The sequence below is a fragment of the Phyllostomus hastatus genome, unplaced genomic scaffold (genome assembly GCF_019186645.2).
Source record: "Phyllostomus hastatus isolate PE091 unplaced genomic scaffold, TTU_PhHast_1.1 phas_contig_209, whole genome shotgun sequence".
In the NCBI taxonomy this organism is placed as follows: Eukaryota; Metazoa; Chordata; class Mammalia; order Chiroptera; family Phyllostomidae; genus Phyllostomus; species Phyllostomus hastatus.
In genome coordinates this window covers 23,751,591-23,774,557 of record NW_025333735.1, presented here as the reverse complement: position 1 = coordinate 23,774,557, position 22,967 = coordinate 23,751,591, and the positions used below count along the sequence as shown (strand labels likewise).

At 40.8% G+C, this 22,967-nt stretch overlaps 1 long non-coding RNA gene across 1 annotated transcript in view; it reads right to left on the bottom strand.

The window, feature by feature from the left end:
• LOC123816470 overlaps positions 1–22,967 on the bottom strand; it is an 82,858-nt gene that overhangs the window by 12,865 nt on the left and 47,026 nt on the right. The window contains exon 2 of the long non-coding RNA XR_006785284.1: positions 620–751. This is a non-coding gene — a long non-coding RNA (uncharacterized LOC123816470). The remainder of the gene's footprint in view (positions 1–619; positions 752–22,967) is intronic.

Below are 22,967 nucleotides of genomic sequence, written 5' to 3'. Positions count from 1 at the left end.
ACCCCATAAGAGCTGGCAACAGTAGAAAGTAATGCTTGTGCACTTTGTGTCTCAGGACCATAATCTGACAGTTTGCTACCTCCAAATACAGGCAGCACTACCCCACTCAAAAGTCAAGGATAAGTGTCGTAGGTGCAATTCCCAGTCAGGGTACATGCCTGGGTTGCAGGCCATGACCCCCAGCAACCGCACATTGATGTTTCTCTCTTTCTCTCTTTCTCCCTCCCTTCTCTCTCTAAAAAATAAATAAATAAAATTTTTTTAAAAAGTCAAGGGCACAAAAAAGAAAGAAAGAAAAACTAAGTTTTTAGGACAAAATATCTAGATAGAAGGAGAACTTTACCCAATTGTATTGGTGACCCACAGCAAAGTTTGTGTGACTATTGGTCTGGTGAGAACTGCAGACTCACCCATCTATGAAGGTGACTCAAACAGCAGGGTTACAGGGCCTATGTAAAGACACAAAAGAGAAAAAGCAAAAGGATGGAAAGGAATGGCTTGATTTCATCAAGGATGCCGAGCAAATGGGAACTAATAATAAAACCTGGTTACTAAGTTGAGAATAGATGCCAAGAAATTCAACATGAGAGTGTGGAGTCCAGACCCAGTGATCACTTACCTTGTAGGCATTGACTCTATAAGCTGTAAGCAGTGAGACACAAGGGCCTCTGTGGCTGCCACACCTTGTTATAGGCTGGGATCCATGGTTACAGGCATTCCCAACCCTATCTCAGTGGAACCTCCAGAAAAACTGTGGAAATAAATAACACCATCCAAATGAGAACAAACAGAGGCTGCTTATTCTGTGCTTGCTATACCAAGGAGTTAGTCACCATCAATTACATTTGGTAGAGACTCACAGGCAGATTGGGTGGTGGGAAATCTTTTTAGCAATAACAAAGAGAAAGCTTCAGATGTGTTTTAACTAGAGATTGTTGGCATGAGGAAGTGAGAGTCAGGTTAGCAAAGCAACTTATGTGGTTGGTTTGGGGAGCATATTTGGCTTTCTCTGGTTGGTCCTGAGTTGGAAGTGGGTGCACAGGACAGGGAATTTGGCAGCCACTGACCAAGTCCTGGCAGAGGTGTAGTTTGGCTTCTCAGGTTGATTGCTGCAGAAGTTGTAGGTCAGAGTTCTATGGTCATATATGGTCTGGCCACTGTCTGTTTATATATTCAGCTTCTCGATCTTTTAAATGTTCTAGTTCATTTTTCTTTAATTGTCCCTGCTCTTTGTGTTTATAATTGCAAAATTTTGGCACAATCTAAATATCTAACACTAGGAGATTATTGGTGACTGTTTGATTTATATAATATAATCCCCTACTGTTGGCCATTTAGGATCCCTGGCATCAGTTCCAAGTGGAGAGGGGGATGAGATTCCAGATTCTGAGGGCTCTTGAATAGGCTGGCTACATGTCATGTAAATTCTAGCCCCAACCACAGCAGGTCTTCAGCAGTACAGAGCAGTTGAAAAGCAAGGAAAATACGAATTAGCTGTTCGAAGACAGAGAATAAGAAATGATAGCAATAGCTAGTATATTTAAGTAATTGAATCTTCATGACATCTTTAAGGATGCAGCTTCATCTCCATTTTACAGATGAGGAAACTGAAACAGAGAGGTTAATTTAACCTACATGTACAACTAGTAAGTGGTAAAGCAGGATTCAAGCCCAGGCTGGTCATACACTTAAGATCCATGTTTTTAGATAAATTAACCAGGGAAAACTATTTCTGAGGGCAGCAGGAGCTGGATCCCTAACAGTTAAGACAATTGGATGTGGAATCATTCAAACTGAGTTCAAATCCCAGCTGTAGCACATACTGTCCCTATGACTTTAACAAATTCATTAACTCATCTGAAGACTCTGAGTTTCTCACCTGAAAAATGGTGAGCATATACCCAGAGCCAGATGAAATCCATCAAAACTTCCAAGGAGGTATATATGACATATTAAAAATATCACTGAAAATAAAATGAAGTAGGAGAAGTATTTTCCAAAACTTCTTTCACAGGGAGTAGAATATGTGGCTAGAAGGAATATTTTAATTAATTGCTGGGAGTGGTGGAGGGACAATTTAATAATAAATGTTACTAAACCACCATCTAAGGAGAGGTGTGTTTGGTTAACAGGAAGACTTTTGTTGGACAGACTACCTTATGAAATTGTGGGCCAGAGCTTAACTGTTCTGTGAAGTAGAAAAATGTCTGGCACAGCCAGTAGGAATCCCCTTGTCCACTTCCCCCAGGCTACCCTCAGCCTCTCTGTAAGTTCTAAAGATTTAAAGATGATCAGTTTGAAAGGACACAAATTATTCAGCTGCCATGATACCTGTGATTTTTTTTGTTCTGGCCTACCTAAGGCTTAACTCACATAAATGCTGTAAAGTTTAAGTGATATTAAGTGAAACCATGCAATTGCCAATATTTAATTGTTTTGACCCACAAAAAGTGGTAATTTGGTGTGGTTTAACCTAATATAATGTATTGAGAATACTTTGTAGCCCAGGATCTAACTCAAGGTAATTCCTCGGTAAATGATAGCTAGTCTTATTGTCAATTACCAAGAAGATGCCTGTTAACTCATGCAGGCTTCAGGCAGATAGCATTGAAGGCCCAATCTAATGGATCAGGGAATTCTCAAATTCTGGTGAAAACAAACACCATCGTTTGGAACTTAAGTCGATTTAAAGGAGAGTGTCTGCCCATGAGCTATCTGACACAGGAGAGGGGTTTCTACCAGAGTGAGGCTAGATTGTTGGGCTTTCCCAACCAGTACACTGAGGTTCAGGGCTGTGTCTGCATTTCCTCAGAAAGGGGAACACACACAGGGACACTGAGGCAGAATTCCAGGCCTTGAACAAGGCTACCTTGAAAAGGGAAGGGAGAAATGGGAAAGGAATGCTTTGATTTTCCCTTCTAGTCTCACTCTTAAAATGTTTTCCATTGTAAAATAGTTCAGGGGTCAGTTTCAAGGAAAGGAGCTATGAAGTCAGAGAACCTTGCCTCTATCTTGTAGGTATGCAATGCACTTTCATTCAGTAATCTTTATATGACAAAGTTTGTTCATGTCTAATAGATGCACATTAGAAAGTCTTACAATAGAGAGCATGTTTAATTGTATTGAATCCTGTATTTCTCAAATATTGGACAATATAACTTTCTTGATACAATGCTTAACAGTCTGTTGGGCCCAACTTTTCAGAATATGCTTTAGAAAATTCTTCCTTGGATTATAATATTTTATATAGATATTCTGTGTGCTTAGCTTAATTTTGTATCTTCTGTACTTAGCACAATGACTGGCATAGAGTTGAATTTAAAAAGGTCTTTTGAACTGAATCTACAAAATTAAGACTATCAACTATATCATTTTTCACACTCTTTTAAGCTTTTAACATCTATGTCTCTGTCATGCAATTATGTGCCTAATATTATACTAAGAATGACCATCACCAGCATCAAGGAGACACTGATTAATAAGGATACTCCAGTTTCTCTTTAGTGCAAATGAATTTTTTGCCTTTTAACAAAGGATTACAAGAGATTTCTGAGTAAAATAGGGAAGGTCAAGGAGAGCTCCCTGGAGGAGGTGAGCTCTGAGGACATCAGAGTAAGGAAGACAGAGAGGAAGGGATAAAGTGATAAGCTTGGATAAAGAAGAAAAAGAAGAATTAGAAGAAGACTTCCGACCAAGATGGAGGCGTAGGTAGACACACTGTGCCTCCTCGCACAACCAAAAGAAGGACAACAACAATTTAAAAACAAAAAAACAACCAGAACTGATAGAAAATCGAACTGTATGGAAGTCCGACAACCAAGGAGTTAAAGAAGACATATTCATCCAGACCTGTAGGGGGGCGGAGAAGGGCAGCTGGTGGGGAGAGGGTTCACAGCAAAGCAGTGGCTGGTGGACCCAGTGAGGTGGCAGATTGTGGAATGGGGCATGGCACGCAAGGTGGCTAGCAGACCTGAAAGCCCCATATTTGCATGCAAATAAGCCAGGCGAAACTGGATAGCAGGACAGACCATGCAACCTAGGGTCCCAGTGCAGGGAAATAAAGCCTTAAACCACTGATTGAAAACACCTGTGGGGAGTGAGGCAGCAGGAGAAACTCCCAGTCTCACAGGAGAATTTGTTGGAGAGACTCACAGGGTCCTAGAACATACCCAAGCCCATCCACCAGGAATCAGCACTAGAAGGGCCCGCTTTGCTTGTGGGAAGCAGGGAAAGTGACTGAAATCTGGCAGAGAGTGGAGCAAGTGCTATTGTTCCTTCTTAGACCCCTGCCCCATATACAGTGTCAAAACCCAGTGATGTGGGTTACCCCGCCCCACTACATAACAGGCACATCGAGACAAAAAAAAAATGGCCCAAATGAAAGAACAGATCAAAGCTGCAGAAAAAATACAACTAAGCAATGAAGAGGTAGCCAACCTATCAGATACACAGTTCAAAATACTGGTAATCAGGATGCTCACAGAATTGGTTGAATTTGGTAACAAATAAGATGAAAAAAATGAAGGCTATGCTAAGTGAAATAAAGGAAGATGTACAGGGAACCAACAGTGATGGGAAGGAAACTGGGACTCAAATCAACAGTGTGGACCAGAAAAAAAAAAAGAAACATCCAATCAGAAAAGAATAAAGAAACAAGAACTCAAAAAAAAATTAAGAGAGGCTTAGGAACCTCCAGGACATTTTTAAATGTTCCAAAATCTGAATTATAGGAGTACCAGAAGGAGAAGAGGAAGAGCAACAAGCGGAAAAGTTATTTGAACAAATAATAAAGGAGAATTTCCCCCAAGCTGGCAAAAAAAAATAGACTTCCAGGAAGTCCAAGAAGCTCAGAAAGTCCCAAAGAAGTTGGACCCAAGGAGAAACACACCAAGGCACATCATCATTACATTACCCAAGATTAAAGATAAGGAGAGAATCTTAAAAGCAGCAAGACAAAAGGAGACAGTTACCTACAAAGGAGTGCCCATAAGACTGTCAGCTGATTTCTCAAAAGAGACCTTATAGGCAAGAAGGGGCTGGAAAGAAGTATTCCAAGTCATGAAAGGCAAGGACCTACATCCAAGATTGTTCTAGCCAACAAAGCTTTCATTTATAATGGAAGGGCAGATGAAGTGCTTCCCAGATAAGGTCAAGTTAAAGGAGTTCATCATCACCAAGCCCTTATTATATGACATGTTAAAGGGATTTATCTAAGAAAAAGAAGATAAAAAAAACATGTAAACTAAAATGACAGCAAACACAATTATTAACAACCACACCTAAAACAAAAACAAAAACAGACTAAGCAAACAACTAGAACACGAATGGAACCACAGAAATGGAGATCACATGGAGGGTTATCAACAGGGAAGTGGGAGGGGGAGAGAGGGGGGAAAGGTACAGAGAATAAGTAGCATAGATGATAGGTAGAAAATAGACAGGGGAAAGGTAAGAATAGTATGGGAAATGTAGAAGTCGAATAACTTATATGTATAACACACGGACATGAACTAAAGCAGGGGAATGTGGGTGGGAGAGGGTGTGCAGGGTGGAGGGGAGTGAAGGGAGGAAAATAGGACAATTGTAATAGCATAATCAATAAAATATATTTTAAAAAATAAAAATAAAAAAATAAAGTTTCAATGTTAGCCCCCAAAAAAGAACACCGATTTATTAGTTAATATTGTTATATATTTTTAATAGCCTTAATTTTTTTGAGGTTCCTCCTATCAAATGCTGAGGTTTGTGTACTCTCTTCTTGACTTATTCTACCCATATATTCAATAGTATGTCAGAATCATACTATGTGACCTCCGAGTCTAGGCCATAAATGGTCATGTAGCATCACCTGTTTGGCTTTGAATGCTTGTTCTTTCAATGTCTCTCCTAAAAATACTTTGTCTTAAAACCTAGCCACTGTAGTTTCAGAAGACTTAGCTACATGGAGAGACCAAATGCTGGTGCTGGAAGCAATAGTCTCAGGTGAGCCCAGCTTTGGAGTCATCCCAGCCCAGGTGCCAGTGATGTGTAGGAAGGAGCCATCTCAGTAGTTGAACCACCAGCCCCAATGTTAGTCCCAACATTTGAGCTATTTGAGTCACCCCAGCTATTCAAGTCTTATTGGCCAAGGCTTCAGCCATTGTGGGTAAGAGAGACACCATTCCCACGGTACCTTGTATGAATTCTTGATGCACAGAACCCATGCCACAATTCATAGTGGTTGTTTGATATCACTAAATTTGGAAGTAGTTTGCATGCAATAATACATAAGTGGAACAATTACAATGGCTACAAGTGTAAAACTCCAACTGAATCAGAGTAAATGAAAAGCATAATCTACTCACTCATGAATCTGGAAAGAGGAGGGCCAAATTTGGCCTCAATGACAATAGTTCAGGAACTGATGTTGTTATCAAAACTCTCTCTACTCATGGCCCCTACTTCTCTCCCCATACTGGCAGGAAAGAAAACTTGTACCCCTCAAGATCAGTATTTATTTAAACTTCCAGAGAAAGACATTGGCCCAGTTGAATACTGTGTACGTTCCTGAATTAATAACTATGGTTAAAAGACTAGGAGGCTATGAGTGGCCTATGTCAGGAGCCAATTCCTCTGGCTAAGGGCATGATCTATGATACTCAGTCTTTACCAGAACACATCATTAGAGCAAGGAAATTTACCCCAAAAGGATTGGCTATTCTGGAGAGACAAAGCAATATGCAGCAACTACAGTGGTTTAAAATATTATTTCTGGGTACTTCCTAAGCACAGTAGTTCAATTTACCCACAGGTGGGATAAAGTGAGGGATGAGAAGATCTCTCCAACTGAAAATTCTTAAATTGTCAAAAGACTCAGAGAAGGATGCTTTGCTCACACTTGACAGATATTTTTCAATGTACGTGTAGTATGTTTTCACACTGTACTGGCCATCTCATTGAACCCTCACAACAACCCTAGGAGGCAGGTAATATCAATCCCCTGTTATGAGGAAAGAAAACAGAACTCCCACAATTAAGACTTGCTTGCCACCCAGCTGGCATAGCTCAGTGGATTGAGCATGGGCTGTGAACCAAAGTGTCGCAGGTTCGATTCCTAGTCAGGGTACATGCCTGGGTTGCAGGCCATGACCTCCAGCAACCACACATTGATGTTTCTCCCTCTCTCTCTTTCTCCCTCCCTTCCCTCTCTAAAAATGAATAAATAAAATCTTAAAAAAAAAAAAGACTTACTTGCCCAACCCAGGTTATACACTTCCAGGGGTCAGAAATAACATACAGAGCCTGGTCTTCAGTTTCCAAATTCAGAACCTTGTATCCAATTCACATGAAGAGCATTGGAACACTTGAACAAGGAGTTACTCACCCAGACTAACAAAAACAAAAACCCTTAAGTTTGTACACATAAAATCTAAACAAAAGTATCTCGAAGTGCTAGTTGTTCGGCCATCAATAAGGCAATAGCCAGTTAGGTCTTGAGACAGGCAGAGACATTAACCACAACCTGAGGGACTTGTTTTCTCCATTGTCTAAGTGCCCTTGGACCTCAGACAAACCTCATTATTTCTTGGAAACATGTATTCCTCTGAGAGCCAGGGAAGGCGTGTGGTCCAGTAAATGCAATTAGCAGTCTCACTGAGCGTTTCCTCGTCTGTTGTCTCCCAGAGAACAGCCATCAAAAAGCTCACATTTTCAAAAAAAACACTCTTCCAAATGACCCGAGTCGCCAGAAGATTTTAAGTGGGTCTGAGATGTCTATCTAAGGAGCCTTTGGGAAATACAAAAATATTTATTGAGCACTTCCTATGAACAAGACTCTACTCTAGGCACAGAGGCATACAGGAATAAGAGAAAGGGTGGAGGGGAGAAAAGGAGAGAGAGAGAGAATATAGGAGAGATTTCAGCAAGTTATATAGCCTCATCTACAATGTAGGATTAATAATAATGTGGTGATGATGCACAGAGTTTTTTTTAGCTCCAGCCCAGCCACTCTGGTAGCTCTTTTATAGCCAAATGCCTACTCAAAATTTGTTCTCAGGTGTTTCACAGGGGCCCAAGAATCAACATGATCAAAACTAAACTTATGTCTATCTCTCCCAGTTCTGCACCTCCTCTGGTACTTCTAACATTGTAAAAAGTTCCCAGCAACTCCATTCCAACATTCCTATCAAATTGAGGATCTTAAACATTAATATGGAAAGCATGTCAAACACACCACCTTCTCAGTTCTGTGAACTCCAAATCAAAGACAGCTTTATACCCTTTTAGCCACCAATGACAGAAAGGTTTGCACAAGTCTGTATTTTAATGCTCCTTGTACTCAATTGTTTGCCCTCCCAGCAGATAGGGACACCTGGTCTCTAGGACTGTGTCTGAGACCCTTACTTCAATGGTCAGGTCATACACCAAGGAATAACCTGATTTTCAGTGGTAACACCCTATAAGAACAGCTATAGCAGAGAACAAGACCATGCAGGCCACAGATCAGAATTTCTTTTTTTTTCTTTGCAGGATGATAGCAATCAGGAGTTGGAATCCTTTAATCAATCACAGAAGTGACTCTGAGTTGAGAAGTGCCTCATTGCAATAAGTGGAATTGGGATTCAGAAATGTTTCACCTCCGAAAGAAGTACAACAAATCTTGTTGTATCAGTAGGTAATGCCTTTTGAATATCTTTCAATAGACTGTGAATTCATTGAGGCCCAAAACAATGTCTACACTGTGTCAGTTTTCCTCACAGATCTTAATACTGTCAGTGCCCAGAATATGTGCCTTGAATTACTTTAGCCACTAAGCTTCCTGTGGACAGTCATAAATTTTCCATTTCTTTCACTTCCACTATATAATCAAGAGATAATTATTGAATTGAGAATCTTGGGTTTCAGTCCATGATTTTCAGTAATTAGATTTCAATTTGTATCTATTATTAAATAGTTAATTGGAGTTGGTTTTGGTGGACAGTTCACCAAGGCTGTAGTGAATGAGTATAAGTCTGGCTTGCTTTTTGGCAACTATGGGGGTGGGCAAAAGTAGGTTTAAAGTTGTTTGTATGAAAAATAATACAAAAATACTAGACTCTGTTTCATGTACTCACTTTTGCAAACCTACTTTTTTGCCCACCCCTGTGAGCAAGGAATTTAAATCTTAAACAGTGATATGGCATTGCAGTCCAGCTGGGTTACAAGAATGCAATTCTTACTCTCCCAGTGAACATGCCAGCATTGGTATGTGAGCAGAAAGGGGAGCTGTGGGTCAAGCTGCATGGAAACCTTCCTTTCCTTTTGGTGCTGCAATGGTATAATAAGCAGCATATGCATGGGAGGGTCAAAGCCACAACAAGAGGTTTGGTGGCTTCAGAGGCAGCATTTGGGGTTACATTGGGATAGGGGTGTCTCTTGCATGGTACTGGAATCAATTTGTTCTTACTCTCTCTTGTTTCCAGGGCTTGAGCACCTGTTTTATATTTGACTTTTCATAGCTATCCCACAGGCTCATATACCACACAGGAGAAGTACAGGCATGGTAGGTCTGTGGGTTGACTTTTATTTTTTAAGTAAAATCCAAATGAATGGGTAATAGATGTTGGAGGAAAATCATAAAAGGCATGACTGCCTAAAATTCTTACTCTTTCCACAGATAGCACAATCCCACTCCAGAAAAGGTTCCAGGGACTGGAAAGTGTTATGGTATAAAGGCAAAACCAAATTAACAGGGATCTTTTGTCTATATCTTCTGTTCAGACTACTGGGGTGGCTTAAGGTGCTTCACTTGTCCCTAAATTATCTATGAGACATTAGTAAATGAATACTATTGGTGGCTTCTTCCACTTACAGCCCCCTTCACTCCTTAACTACTTCGTATTTTCTATAGCTCACATTTCACACTGTTATGATCTACAGTGTTCTATTCCATAGCTTAATCCTTTATTTTCCATCTTCCCTCTCTCCCAGTTTTACTTACACTGTATTTTCACAGTCTAGGACCCAGGCTACTCTGAACATAGAGTGGTTGGCTTCTCCCCACTGATTACCCTGGATAAGCAGTCCCCACTCTCCAGCCCTGGACTTCTTTGCCTCCCTGTGGAAAGGACCCCTATCAACCTCATCCTTTGGTACAGGCAATACCTGGACACACCCTTGAACTCTTGAGGCTACTAATAACACAGCATCAAAATGCTTCTGGGCAGGAAAAATCAATTGGAAAATAAAATAAAATAAAAAGAAATATCTGAAAAAGACCATAAAAATGACAAAGACACATCAATAGTTAAAAATCTACCTAATAGTTTTCTAAAATTACCAATACCTCCAAGAAAACATACATGGCATATTCATGCCCACTGTACTAACCAAATATTTATGTTGACCAACCTAACCTGGAGCCTCTCTCACCCTCTGGGAAGCACAAAACATTTTCTTCTCTGAACAAAGAAACAAAAGGTAAAATGAGAGCTTGAGTGAGCAATTATCTCTAGAAACTAAGTAAGTACACCAATCCCCAGAAGTACTGTAAATTTTTTGGCTTAATTAGATTTGTATCTAACCTGTTCTGCAAATCAGTCAAGGAAGGTAATGAAAGACTGAATAGAAGAGGGGAAAAAGGAGATGTTAGAGCAAGGTCTGTTGGGAACATCACTCACCTCTGGCATTACCATAGATCCTCCTTCCAATACAAGAAAACATGTACACCTGACCTGAGTTCAATTCCATTCCCAAACACTGGCTGAAAATATTCTTTATATTAGACACTCCATTTGAGAAGAAGCCAAAATATAGTCCTTGACTTCAGTGAGATGACAGTTGATAAGATGGAAACAGAGCTAATAAATTTAGTATAATGTGACAAGCACCAGATGCTAGAGGACCACTGCATGGGCACCTAGCCCAACTTAAATGCTCAAAGGTTTCCTGAGGGACACATCTCAACTGAGCCTTGAAGGCCAAGTAAGAAATATTGAGATGGGTCTGAAGCTACCCAAAAGATTTTCATTAGTCCCTCATTATTTTATAATAACCCAATCCAGTGCACATATTCTGGGGCACAGAGACATGACACTACTCTAATGAGTTTACAATCTGGTCATAGCAAGAAGACTTCTACATATACACAGAAGAGTTCTAGGCACCTCTCCAAGATTGTAAATACAGGCTAGATATTGTGGTTCCAACTGCTTAATTTCTAGTTCAGTATTGAGAAAAAAGAAGAAGCAAGAGTTGAAAAGGTCAAAGAAAATTATCTTTATTGTTTTCATCACAGTGTCTGTGAACATCACAGAATAAGAAACATTGCTAAAAAACTAATGAACCTAATCCTCCTAGAGAAAACTGAGACAATAGATGATAAATTTCTTTGTCCAAGTTCACATGATCAGGAAGTGGTAGAGCAAGATTGAGAGGTCCTTGAAAGTGCTTTCAGGTATTTCTGGTGTTCTGGATATAGCTAGTAGTCAGTAAGTATTTGTTGCATTAGTTAACATTCTTCTCTGTAGGATCGTTTTAGGGTAATCCCAAAGCCCTAATTTCTAGAGAGGCAACTGCAGATGAACATGTCACAAAAGATAAACAAAAGAAAATAGACTTTGTCCTTTGAATTAACCACATATGGGATCAGATTTCAGATGTCAAACAAAACAGTTCACAATTCATATCCAAAGACAAGATGTAGTCAATAAGTCTATTCTTGGATACTGTGAACTTCATCTCGGCATATCTTTTTCAAACACCTCCTGTGTGCAAAGCATTTGATTCATCTCTGAGACTCAAAGATTGATAAACTAATCCCTAACCTCAGGATTTCACTTCTTATGAAAGAAGACAGTACATCCACCTATGATGCTTCACAAATGTCATAGAAACAAGCACGAAATGTTAAGAGACCAAGTGAGATAGGTACTTTGATTCTAACTTAGGTGGATCTGTGAAGGTGTTACATAAATGAGAACATTTCATCTTGGCCTTGAATTATGACCAAGTACTTAGCAGGAGTCAGAGACATCCTAGGCAAAGGGAACAAAATGAGAAGTCAGACAGAAGCAAGATTATATTGTTCACATCTGAGAAAGAGTAAGAGGTCTCATGCAGCAAATGAAGAGGAATGCCTTCCATAATGAATGGTAGTTCAGAGACTGAGCTGGGCTGGGAGGGGTCTTTACCCCAAGGTACAAAAACCCTAGTCAAAAGATGAAGCTAAATAAAGTAGAGCTGAGGTCACATCACATGGCAGACACTTTGGGGGCCCACCTGTATCCCTTCAACATGCACTATTTCTGTATGGGTTAGACCCACTTCCACCTGTTATCACCTATGACTCTAGCTGCTGTAGCCCACTGTGCTGCATGCTAGGCAAGCCAGAGCACTAGAAAATTAATGTCTCCTCTCCCCCTCCTCCAGGTAATGATTAATAGTGGACAAATATTCCTCTTCACTTATCTCAGGTAGGAAAACCAGTTGCCCACATTATTGTTTGACAATGATTTTCTATTAGCTTCTTCTCTACCCTGTCTTACATACCCACCTCCTTACTTAGGTTTTTTAGGATCACCCTCAAAATTTACCATTGACACCTGACTTAGTCTCAGGCTCTGCTTCTGTGGGAAAGCCAAACTAAGACATTATCAGGAAATTATCACTAATGACAAACTAAGCCATTATCAGGAAAATAAAGCCAAAGACCAGCTGTGATGATTAGGACAATGCTATAAAGAGGAAACATGGATAAGCTAGCAGGTAGGAAATTGAGAAAAGTTGCAAGATGTGGGCTAGGAAGACAGTAGATAGGGGTGCAGCAGGACAAGAGGTTCAGAACTAAGGCTTTGGAAATTAGATGTGCCAGTGACTTGATTCAAGGGTGAGCCTAATGGATTAATGGGTACTTAAACTATTTGGTCATCTTGATTTTTGGACCTCTTTGAGAAACTGATGAAAGCTTAGAACTTTCTATCCAGGAAAAAAAGTGTTACAAACAATTCTGCTGGGAACTTCAAGGTATTCCCCAACCCCAGATTAAGAACCTCTGATTAAAGACTATAGGTGAAGCTGGACTGTGAGGGCTTTGATTACCTGCAGAGTGACAGCATTTACAGACTATGGGAGGCCAGCAAAGGTTTTTACTGTCAGAGTTCCCAAGTGGTTACAGTTTTCCATCCTAAATGGACCCCAAGAAATCTGGATGTTTTTAACAGATAGAAAGAGAGATTTGGAGTGGGGAGTACACAGATAATTGAGCTCCCTGTTGGCCAGAAACATTTTCTACCAGATGCATGGTAGGGCTTGATAGGCTGCTGACTTCAGAATCCAGATGCACCTCCATGGATACCACAGAAAGTCACTTCCACAGCCCAGTGTTTGGGCTGCAAAAACTCCTGGAACAGGACAGATACTGAAGGGAGCTGGAAACAAACTCAAGGCAAGCACGCTGTCTGTATGATAACAAGTAAGAAGTGTGGGATGAAAAGGTCCCTGTTGCAGAATGGGCAGAGGGAGGAAGGGAGAGAGAGAGAGGGAGTAGGGAAAGAGAAGCTAAGAATAATAGAATCCATCTGGGGGAATAAACAGAGCTGGGAGGACAAAGCAGAGAAAATATGAAGAAGGACCTATCAGAAATATAATTGTAGGAAGTAAAGGCTTATTTGAGTACGAATGAGAAAGATATAGAGCTAAAAAAAGTGGGGGGGGGGCAGTAACTAGACTTGACAGATCTGGAACACTAACAAGGAGAAAGAAAAGTTAAATTATTTTTTCTCTTTTCCATGAATGAATTTAAGCAATGGTATCATTATTGGAGTATCTGCTATATGGGAAAACTATAATTAACATCACTACATACAATAATCCTACAAGTAAGGCATTATCCCCATGTCACAGATGAGTAAACTGAGACATAGAAGAAACTTGCACAGGGCTGCCAAGTGAGCACTGGTGAAGAGCCAGAGTTTGAACCCTGGCCTGTCAGACTTGGAGTCACAGACACTAGTTCCTGCTGCCTTCAACCCAGAACTCATTTGTGAAACAAACACCACTGAGGCAAAAACAAATTTCATGACACAGGGACCAAATCAAAAGTGAAGACTTAGCCATGTCAGGATTTTTATGGACTGAGCTGATGGAGTGGGAGACAGTTGCTGTGGCTGGTTACATGATCATCCACATGATGACTTCTGAACCGTCTCTCATGATCCAAGCCACCTTGACTAGTACAGTCCCACTGCTTAGTCAGGTCAGGACCTGAGAGAAAATGGGAGCCTTGGTATGCTAGAGGCAGAGGGGCCTCAGACTAGCTCATTCAGATAGACACCTTCAAGTTCCTGGAGTGGCCCATGGTGTAGTATGGCAGAAAGAGCACAATGCTGAGGCAGGCGAGGAAGGTGCGAATCCTGCTCAGCCACTTATTATCTCAACAACAGGCTGAACCTCTTGCAGCTTCAGTTTCTTCATTGGTAATAACTAAACCACCTGTTTTCCAGGGTTAATGTGATGATTATACAAAATAAAGGATGCACTGTGACTAGCACAGTGTCTGGCAATAGTAATCTCCCAAACACTAGAAGTCTTGCGTTCTAACATTCTTTCTTTACTTTTTCTATTTGAATCACTTCACCCAATACCAAGGTCAGTTAGCACCTTGGGTATAGCTCTTTCCCTCATCTTACCTCAATACACATATGTTTGGTATCTACTATAATTGTAACATAATTTTGCTTGGAATTGTGCAATTTGCAAAACTCTCAAACTTCTGTCACAACATCTATCTTACCCATAGGCCTAGGAAGTGATCAAATAGGAATAATTACCCCTTTGTTACCTATGTTGGCAAAGGGGTCAGGGAATGGGTATGATGTGCTCTAGTCACACAGCAACTAACACAGCAAGTAAGGGCCAGGCTGGCTTAAAGCAACAGAGAGCCAAGTAATATGTAAGTGCTCTCTTAGTCTCCTCTAGCTGCTATAACAAAGTACCAACCAGAAGAATTATTTTGTACTATTCTGGGGGTTGGAAGTCCAAGATTATGGTGCTGGCCAATTTGGTTTCTGGTGAGGGCTCTCTTCCTGGTTCATAGACAAACACCTTTTTACTGTGTCCTCACATGGCAGAGAGGTTGGAGGTGGGGCTCTCTGGTGTTTCTTTTTATAAGGACGCTGTCCTACTGGATCAGGGCCCCAGCCTTACTACTTCATTTAACCCTACTCTATCTCCAAATACAGACATGCTGGGGAGCTGGGCTTCAATATCTAAATTTTGATGGGACACAAAGATTAAGTTCATAACAGGTGCCTTGGACAACTCACTTGCCTTCTTTATCTTAAAAAAAAAGTATGTCCTTGGATATGGCTATGTCCAAGATCCCTTCCTGCTTGGATATTCAAGAATTTTATTCTAACTCCCAGTGGGGATTATCCAGCAAAAACTTTTACTGGTGCACACACAGTGTGTCTTCATGCTTTGATTTTAAGCTATCTCACAGACTAGTGTTGCTTTTCCACCTTCAGTGAGTTTCCCTGGCAGAACTCTCACTCATTCGGTCACCAAACATTTGATGAGCATTTACAATACTAGATGTCATTGTCAAATACTATGTGTCATTTACAATACTAGATGGCTGAGGGTGTAAGTGTAAAAAGAAAAAAGTCCTTACCTTTCAGTGTAGAGACAGAAGAAAATAGTTTCAAGGAATCAGTTACAATGCTGTTAGCTGCAAATAATGGACACACAAGCCCCAATTCAAAACATGATCTCATATGTATGAAGGTTTTACTATCCTAAACAACAAGAAGTTCAAGGTAGGTGTTATGGTCTAAATGTTTGTGTCCCCCCCCAAATTCTTATGTTGAAATCCTAACCCCCAAAGGTAATGGTATTAGTAAGTAGGATGTTATGGGGGTAGTTAGTTCATGAGGGTGCAGCCCTCATAAATAGGATTAGTGCTCCTATAAAAGGTGTCCCAGACTCTAGTTCCTCCCACCACATGAGGACACAGACAGAAGGCACACCCTATGAATCAGGAAAGGGGCCCTCTCCAAGTGTACCCATGCTGGTGCCCTATTGGACTTCCTGCCTCCAGAACTGTATGCAAAAAATTGCTATCTTGCCCTAGTTGGTGTGGCTCAGTTGGCTTGAGCATCATCCCATGTACCAAAAGGTTGGGGGTTCAATTCCCATTCAGGGCACATACCTAGGTTGTGGGATCACTCCCTGGCCAGGGTATGCATGGGATGCAACCAATCAATATTTCTCTCTCACATTGACATTTCTCTCCTCTTCCCTCTCTCTTTCTCTCATCAATAAACATAATAAATAAATAAATAAATAAATAAATAAATAAATGCTGCCTACAAGTCACTCAGTCTGTGGTATCTTATTATAGCAGTCCAAACAGACTAAGAGAGCAGAACCTCTTCAAGAATGGTTTATGCAGTGGGTTAGCACTGTTATAAAATGCAGCGTCTTCCCATTCCCAGTACACTGGCATGGCCACATGCTATCTCTTTTCATAGCCACAATATGGTTGCTATGGCTCTAAGAACCCACATATAGAGCAACAGCATGCAGCAAAAGAAACAGGAGCATAACCTTCATATATGTCTCATTGTCAGTGAAGATTAGGGTTGCCATGAGTAGGCAATCATTGTTTACATCTAGATTTGGGGTGGGATACTTCTCCTGATTCACATGGGAAAGAAGTAGATGGCTTTACAAATCAAATTCTTGCAAAAAGGAGGAGCTGTTGTGTGGGTGGCCAACAGAGTCTACAGCACACAATGCACCACTTGGCAGAAGAGAGGTGAGCCTAAGATACTGACAGAGCAAATAAGACAGGCTCCTAAGGCAGCCTGCATGAGCATGTGCTAAAAACATAAAGTCAAAGTATTTAAAAGCTAGAGTTTCACATGGGGTTTGAGGCAGAATGTGACTGCTTTGGGGTGAAACAGTGATATTTACAGACTCTTGTGAGCCTCTGGCATCAGCTGACTCCAGCAGAATCTTGCTAGACCCTTGCAGCAGTGTCCAAACCAAGACTTAGACATGGGGAGACAAGCTACCCTAACGCAGCTTGGGACCCAAAAGGGACAACCAAAGGTCAACTCTCTAATGATGAAACCAGAATGAGGATTTGATGTGCTGTGATTCAAGGGGTGTAGGTTTTGTAGTCAGACTGCCTTGAGTTAAATTCAAGTTCTATCTATTAGGAAAATTATGTAAACTCTTCAGATCTCAGTTTCCTTAACTACAAGACGGGGATGCCTACTTGGCTGGTAAGAATTAGGAATAACATATGTAAAGAATTAAGTGTCTGGCAGCCATGCAGTAAATGGTATTATCATCACTAGAAGAAGATGTAAGTATGAATAGATCAGAGGTGAGCAGGACAAGAGGGATGAACAAACCCTATGACACAGAAATTTTAAATGAGATAGTTTTCAAAGTACAACTGGCAAAACCCTTTTCTCACACATTGTCTCATTGGACCTTCACAATCAATTTGGGCTGGCCAATTTTACAGATTAAAAAACTGAGGTTCAGCAAGGTTTAGACTATGACTATGACATGGTTTGTTCATCTTTGATAATACAACAGAAGAAAGCTAGGAATTCATTTTCTGGGGGAACTCAGACTTCAAGAGAGACTTCTCTGCAAGTCAAAAAGTCAGAAACAGTAGCTCTAAGATAACCCATTATGGAGTCACTATCTAGAAGTCTCCTTAAAGGTCTCCTGTGGAGAACAGTGTTTCTTGAACTTTATGAAGCATCAGAATCCCCTGGAGGGCTTGTTAACCCACCGTTTGCTGGGCAGGACCCCCAGAGTATTCAATTCAGTATGTCTAGGGTGGTGCCTGATAATTTGAATTTCTAACAAGTTTCCCATGATGCTACTGCTAATGCTTCAGGACCATACCTTGAGAACCACTGGCCCAAAGAATGGGCCCAGTGGGCCCAGAATTCAGATCGAGGCTTTCAAATTTACGTGTGCAGAAGAATCACATAGGAAGCCCGCTGTAAATGCCTTCTACCATGATGCTGGTTCAGATGCATAGGTGACTCTGATATAGGACTCACCTCTCCTCTTGGAGAAAAGTTGATAGATCAATTCTCTCAAGGTCTTTTTGACATGTACCCCTAATTATGTATATTTATTTACTTATAAGTTATTTACATATACTACTGTACTAATAATACATTACTCTATTTACTATTTAAAATCACAATGTTTTTAATTTTGTATAAATATACATAAATGTTCATACCCCAATGGATTGTCTTACATTCCCACTTTAGGGACCACCAAACTCACCAAGTGCTGTTAAAAGATTGCTCCACAAATTAGCAGCATCAGCATCATGGGATCTTGTTAGAGGTATATGTTCATGGCTCCACCCCAAACCTAGTGAATAATAATCTCTGGGGCTGGGGCAATCAGTGTTTTAACAAGCTCCCCATGTGATTCTATTGACAAATTTTGATGGCTAAATAGATGATGCTGAGTGGTCTTGGCTCTAAGGTGAAGACTGATGGGACAGAAGCACAATCACAAGATACAGCTCAGCTGGGGTAAGTTCTTGAACTCTGAGGTACAGGATTCCCCACTGGAGTTTACTTTTTTTAACGAACAATTTTGAGGCAGTAATAATCATATTATCCAGAAATCTTGAATTTTTATGATGCTATTTTCTTATCATGACATTGTCAAAGAAAATTATTGATTCCTATGAAGTTCAAGAAAATCTACCTGGTCAGGAGAGTTCAACCTTCCCAGTTTGCCTAGGGCCACAGGTATTCCCAAGATGCAGGATTTTCTGTACTTAAACCAGGCAAATCCTGGGAAGATAAAGACAAGTCAGTCACTTCTCTTGGACTCCATTATGACAGTGGTTGATATCTTTAAAAATCAACTTATTTTCTCTGTGCCTGCCAACTACACAACCCCTGCATAAGGTGGGTGTGGACAGGGCAAAAGAGCCTGAGACTTGAAGACCTGGTCTAACAGTCATACAGCAGTGTGACATGCAGCCAAGTCAGTTAATCTGTGCAGAATGGGGTTGCCTCCCACACCTCACAGGACAATTGTCAAGGTCAGGGAGGTGGTGTTACAAAGACACTTTATGAATGACAAAGTAGTCTAGGAATATAAGAGATGGCCATTTGACATCATGGAAAGAGTGCAGGCTTTTGTACAGGCAGATCCTAGTTCAACCCTAGCGCTGCATCAGCACATTATTTTATCTCTCTGAGACAATTCTCATCTGTAAAATGGGGATTCAAATTACCTTTCTCATAGAATATTGAGAAGATTAAACGAGATGGTGGTTGCTAAGTGCCTGGCATATTTGGAACTACAAAGTATTAGTTCCCTTCCCCATGATTATAAGACATTCAAAGACTTAATGATAGTTTTTTGCAGTTAATGCAATGAATAGCATCATTATGCTTGCTTCCTGAAGTGAAAAGCCACAAAACACTCCTCCCTGCTCCCAGAACCCCTTTGATGTGGCAGGGGGTGGGAAAGGATGTTACTTCCACTTGGTATAACCAAGCCAGAAAAGGTTGTCCAGTTCCTACCCACAGAAGAATGCAGTGAGCTCCTGCTTAGAGAGGCCTGAAGCTGAAATTCACGGTGACCTTTGCATCAGGGCATGCCAAATTTGTAGCTTCTGCACCTATTTAATCATTCCCTCAGTAAATCATACCTAATATGAATAGACTATTTTCAAATCATTTCAAAAATTACAAAGGATGTATATAATTTTTTTTTTTAATGTATGAGCACAACCTGTCCTTCCAGGGGGAAAAATGAGTGCCTTGAATTTAATGTCTCTTTCAGGCAGGGAATTTGTAACATTTCCTTTGAAGGATTTCATCCATTCATCAAGCATTTAACTGAGCCAGATATTCCATGTTTTGAGCATCTACTTTGTGCCAGGCTTGGCACACAATAGATCCGAACAGTTTCTGCTTGGCTAGAAGGTCACAAATACAAATAAACACAGAGTTACAACCCACAGTGGAAAAAAAGTATTAGTATAGGTAGGTCTGAAGGATGGTGGTGACAAAAAGGAGGTTTAGAAACCACACCAAGGGCAGTATTAGGAACAGACCACACTCTGTAAATTAAGCACGCACCAGGATTGACGGGAATTATCCCCTATTATCCATTGTCTTCACCTTGGCACATATTCTCTTCCAGGGATCCTGAGAGTAAATTGTGGCCAGTTGGATCTGGGCATCAGTTGTGTGTATCATGTCCAGGCTCCATCTTTAAAGGGAAAGGCATGTTTGCCTCTTCCTCTTTCTGCCTTCATCCTGGATGGAATCCAGGCATGGTGATGAGCAATCTTGGACCATGTGGCTGAGAGTATCACCTAGGAATGTCAGAGCAACAAGAGAGAAGAGGCCTGGGTTCTTCCTTCATGAATTCATAAAGCAGAGCTACCCTAGCTACAGGACATTTATATGGCAGAGAATTGAAGGTCTACCTTACATATGTATCTATTATGTTGGGTTTCTGTTATAGGCAGTCATACCAATGTGCTTTTACACTTGCCTATAGTGTAAGTTATTTGTCTGGGTGAATTCTGTTTATTTCAATTGACAAATATTCAAACACAAGATATATGCAAACACTAGCTGTTATAGAATGATGAATTATAATCAGAAGCCCAGTGAGCACTTCTGTGAGTCCTCCAATACCTGGCATGTCACTCAGAGGCTACGGCCTGAATCTGCTGGGTCTTTATCTAGGAAGGCCAGTGCTGGACTATTCTTGGCTCCCAGCTCCTGTTTTTCTTTTCTTCTCCCAGCAGCAGTTGCTTGAGTCTCAAGTACAAACCCTAGAGCTACCTGAGGTAGGATTGTATGAGTAGCTCCAGAGCTACCTCCTATATCTCAGTTTCAATTCTCTCTTGCCAGAGATCAGGATATTTTATTTTAGTTCTGCTGCTTTTTTTCTTCCTCAGATAGAGTTCCTGAATTCCTTTGCCAAGTCTAAAGTCTAGACCATGAGCCCCAGGAGCAGGGACTCTGTTAGTTTATACTTCTATCCCCAGGTAGCACAGGACCTAGCACAGCACAATGTTAATATTCAACACTTGCTGAATATTAAAAGGACAAAAGAGTGAATGAGTTTCACCTTTCTACCACTTCCCTCTCAGGAGGCTTTCCTATTTTTCTAAGCATCTTCCAGAGACTAGAGGACTGTCAAGGAATATTATTGACTGCCCTGCACCCTTCTGGGTACCCTTCTGCAACTCAACTAGACTCCCAGGCTGGCACATCTAAGTTACATATGTTTGAGTATCTCACTTTCTTGTACTGAGAAAGTATTGTATATTTTTCCTTCTAGGCAAGAAAGTGCCTTACTGATTTTTGCAGGCTTGGATTCAAAAGCCAAAGGTTAGGAATGAGGCAGATGGCCAAGGCCATGGAAAACAGAGGAAAGAAGAACCAAAGTCTCTCTCCTGAGTAAGGCTGGGCCTTGGATAAAAGTGTAGTCAAAATATCAAGTTCAGTATAATGGCCAGAGATCAAATGTGAGCTCTGAACTATCAAGTTTGCTCCAAGAGAATAGATAGGATAGAGTTAAAGCACCCAGGAGGCAGAGACTGGAAAGGTGAAGGGCAAGAAAGCTTTTCTGGGTTTTCTCTAGGAAGCATATAGATGGGAAGAGAGCTATGAAGGCCTCTGAGGTAAATCAGACATGCCTGGTGGCCTGCTCAGACTACCACTTGCAATCATATTCTTCATATTCTTTGGTGATTCTAACTGTCTGTCATAAAGAACATTCCCTCATCATTTCATTCCAGGTCCTTCAAAACACATATTCCAAGATGGAATTAGAAGTGCAAGTGATTTATCAAGGACAATTCCTATGTAAGTTAAAGGGAGAAGAAGCAGTAGACAATGCTGCAATGTAGATCTGATATCTGTGAAAGGAGAAGGGGAGACAGGATTGAGTATACAGAGCCTCAGACTGGTTCAACTCTGTGAAAGTCTCCACTAGGCCAATGGGAGCTTCATTACAAAGACTGCTCATAGAGGGTTCCTGGGTTGGGCAAAAATGGCATCTAGCTTCATCACTGACACACAGTGCCTTTATTTACAGTTCCCAAACAGCCTTAGAGAAAATCCAGACTGGGAGTTGCCTTAGAGATGGGCAATATTCTTCAAAAGAACCTTCTGCAATGATGGAAATCTTTCATATTTTCCCTATCCAATATGGTATCTACTAAACACATGGAGCTGCCAACCACATGAAATGTGACTAAAGATCTGACTGTTTTATTTAATTACTTTAAATTTAAACTTAAGAAATCATATGTGGCTACCATATTAGACAACGCAGATCTACATCCCAAGGTTTTAAAGGCAAAATGAAACATATCCAAGCACATACAAGAAGTTAAAGGCAGACCTAAAACTTGAGCCAATCTTTCTTTCTAAGTACAGCCTTCTCTAAATTAACCACTTCTGAATCATGATATAGAACATAGTACTTTTATTTAGAAAACTGGGTCTTCATTTGCAAGTTGTTTCAGATATTTAAGAGGTCACAGACTCTGATCTTCCTTTGAGTACTTAGCAGGTAATTTCACACCAAAAATGTTTCTTTCTTTATGACCAATCTCTTCCTCCATTCTTGTTCTTGTCTTTGTACTTTGGCATGACTCCTCTGACCTTTACTGCATAAGAAGTTTTCTGCTCTCCTTCACTTCCAACTCAAGTGCTCCTCTATTATTGCTTAGACCCTACCATCTGCCCCCAACACTGTACCCAAACATGCTGCCCTTGGGCATTAAAAATTCCCCTGCATGGTCATGATTGCTACCTTCGTGTTAATCCAGCTAAAGCTCCTGCTGAGCCCAGGGTCTTGGATTCCCTCCTGGGCCTTTCCCTCTTCCCTGACTTAATCCCACTCCATCACCTGCAACCCAGATGGAGAGACCACAAGTCCCCAGGAATGCATTCCCTGCAGAGGACACATGA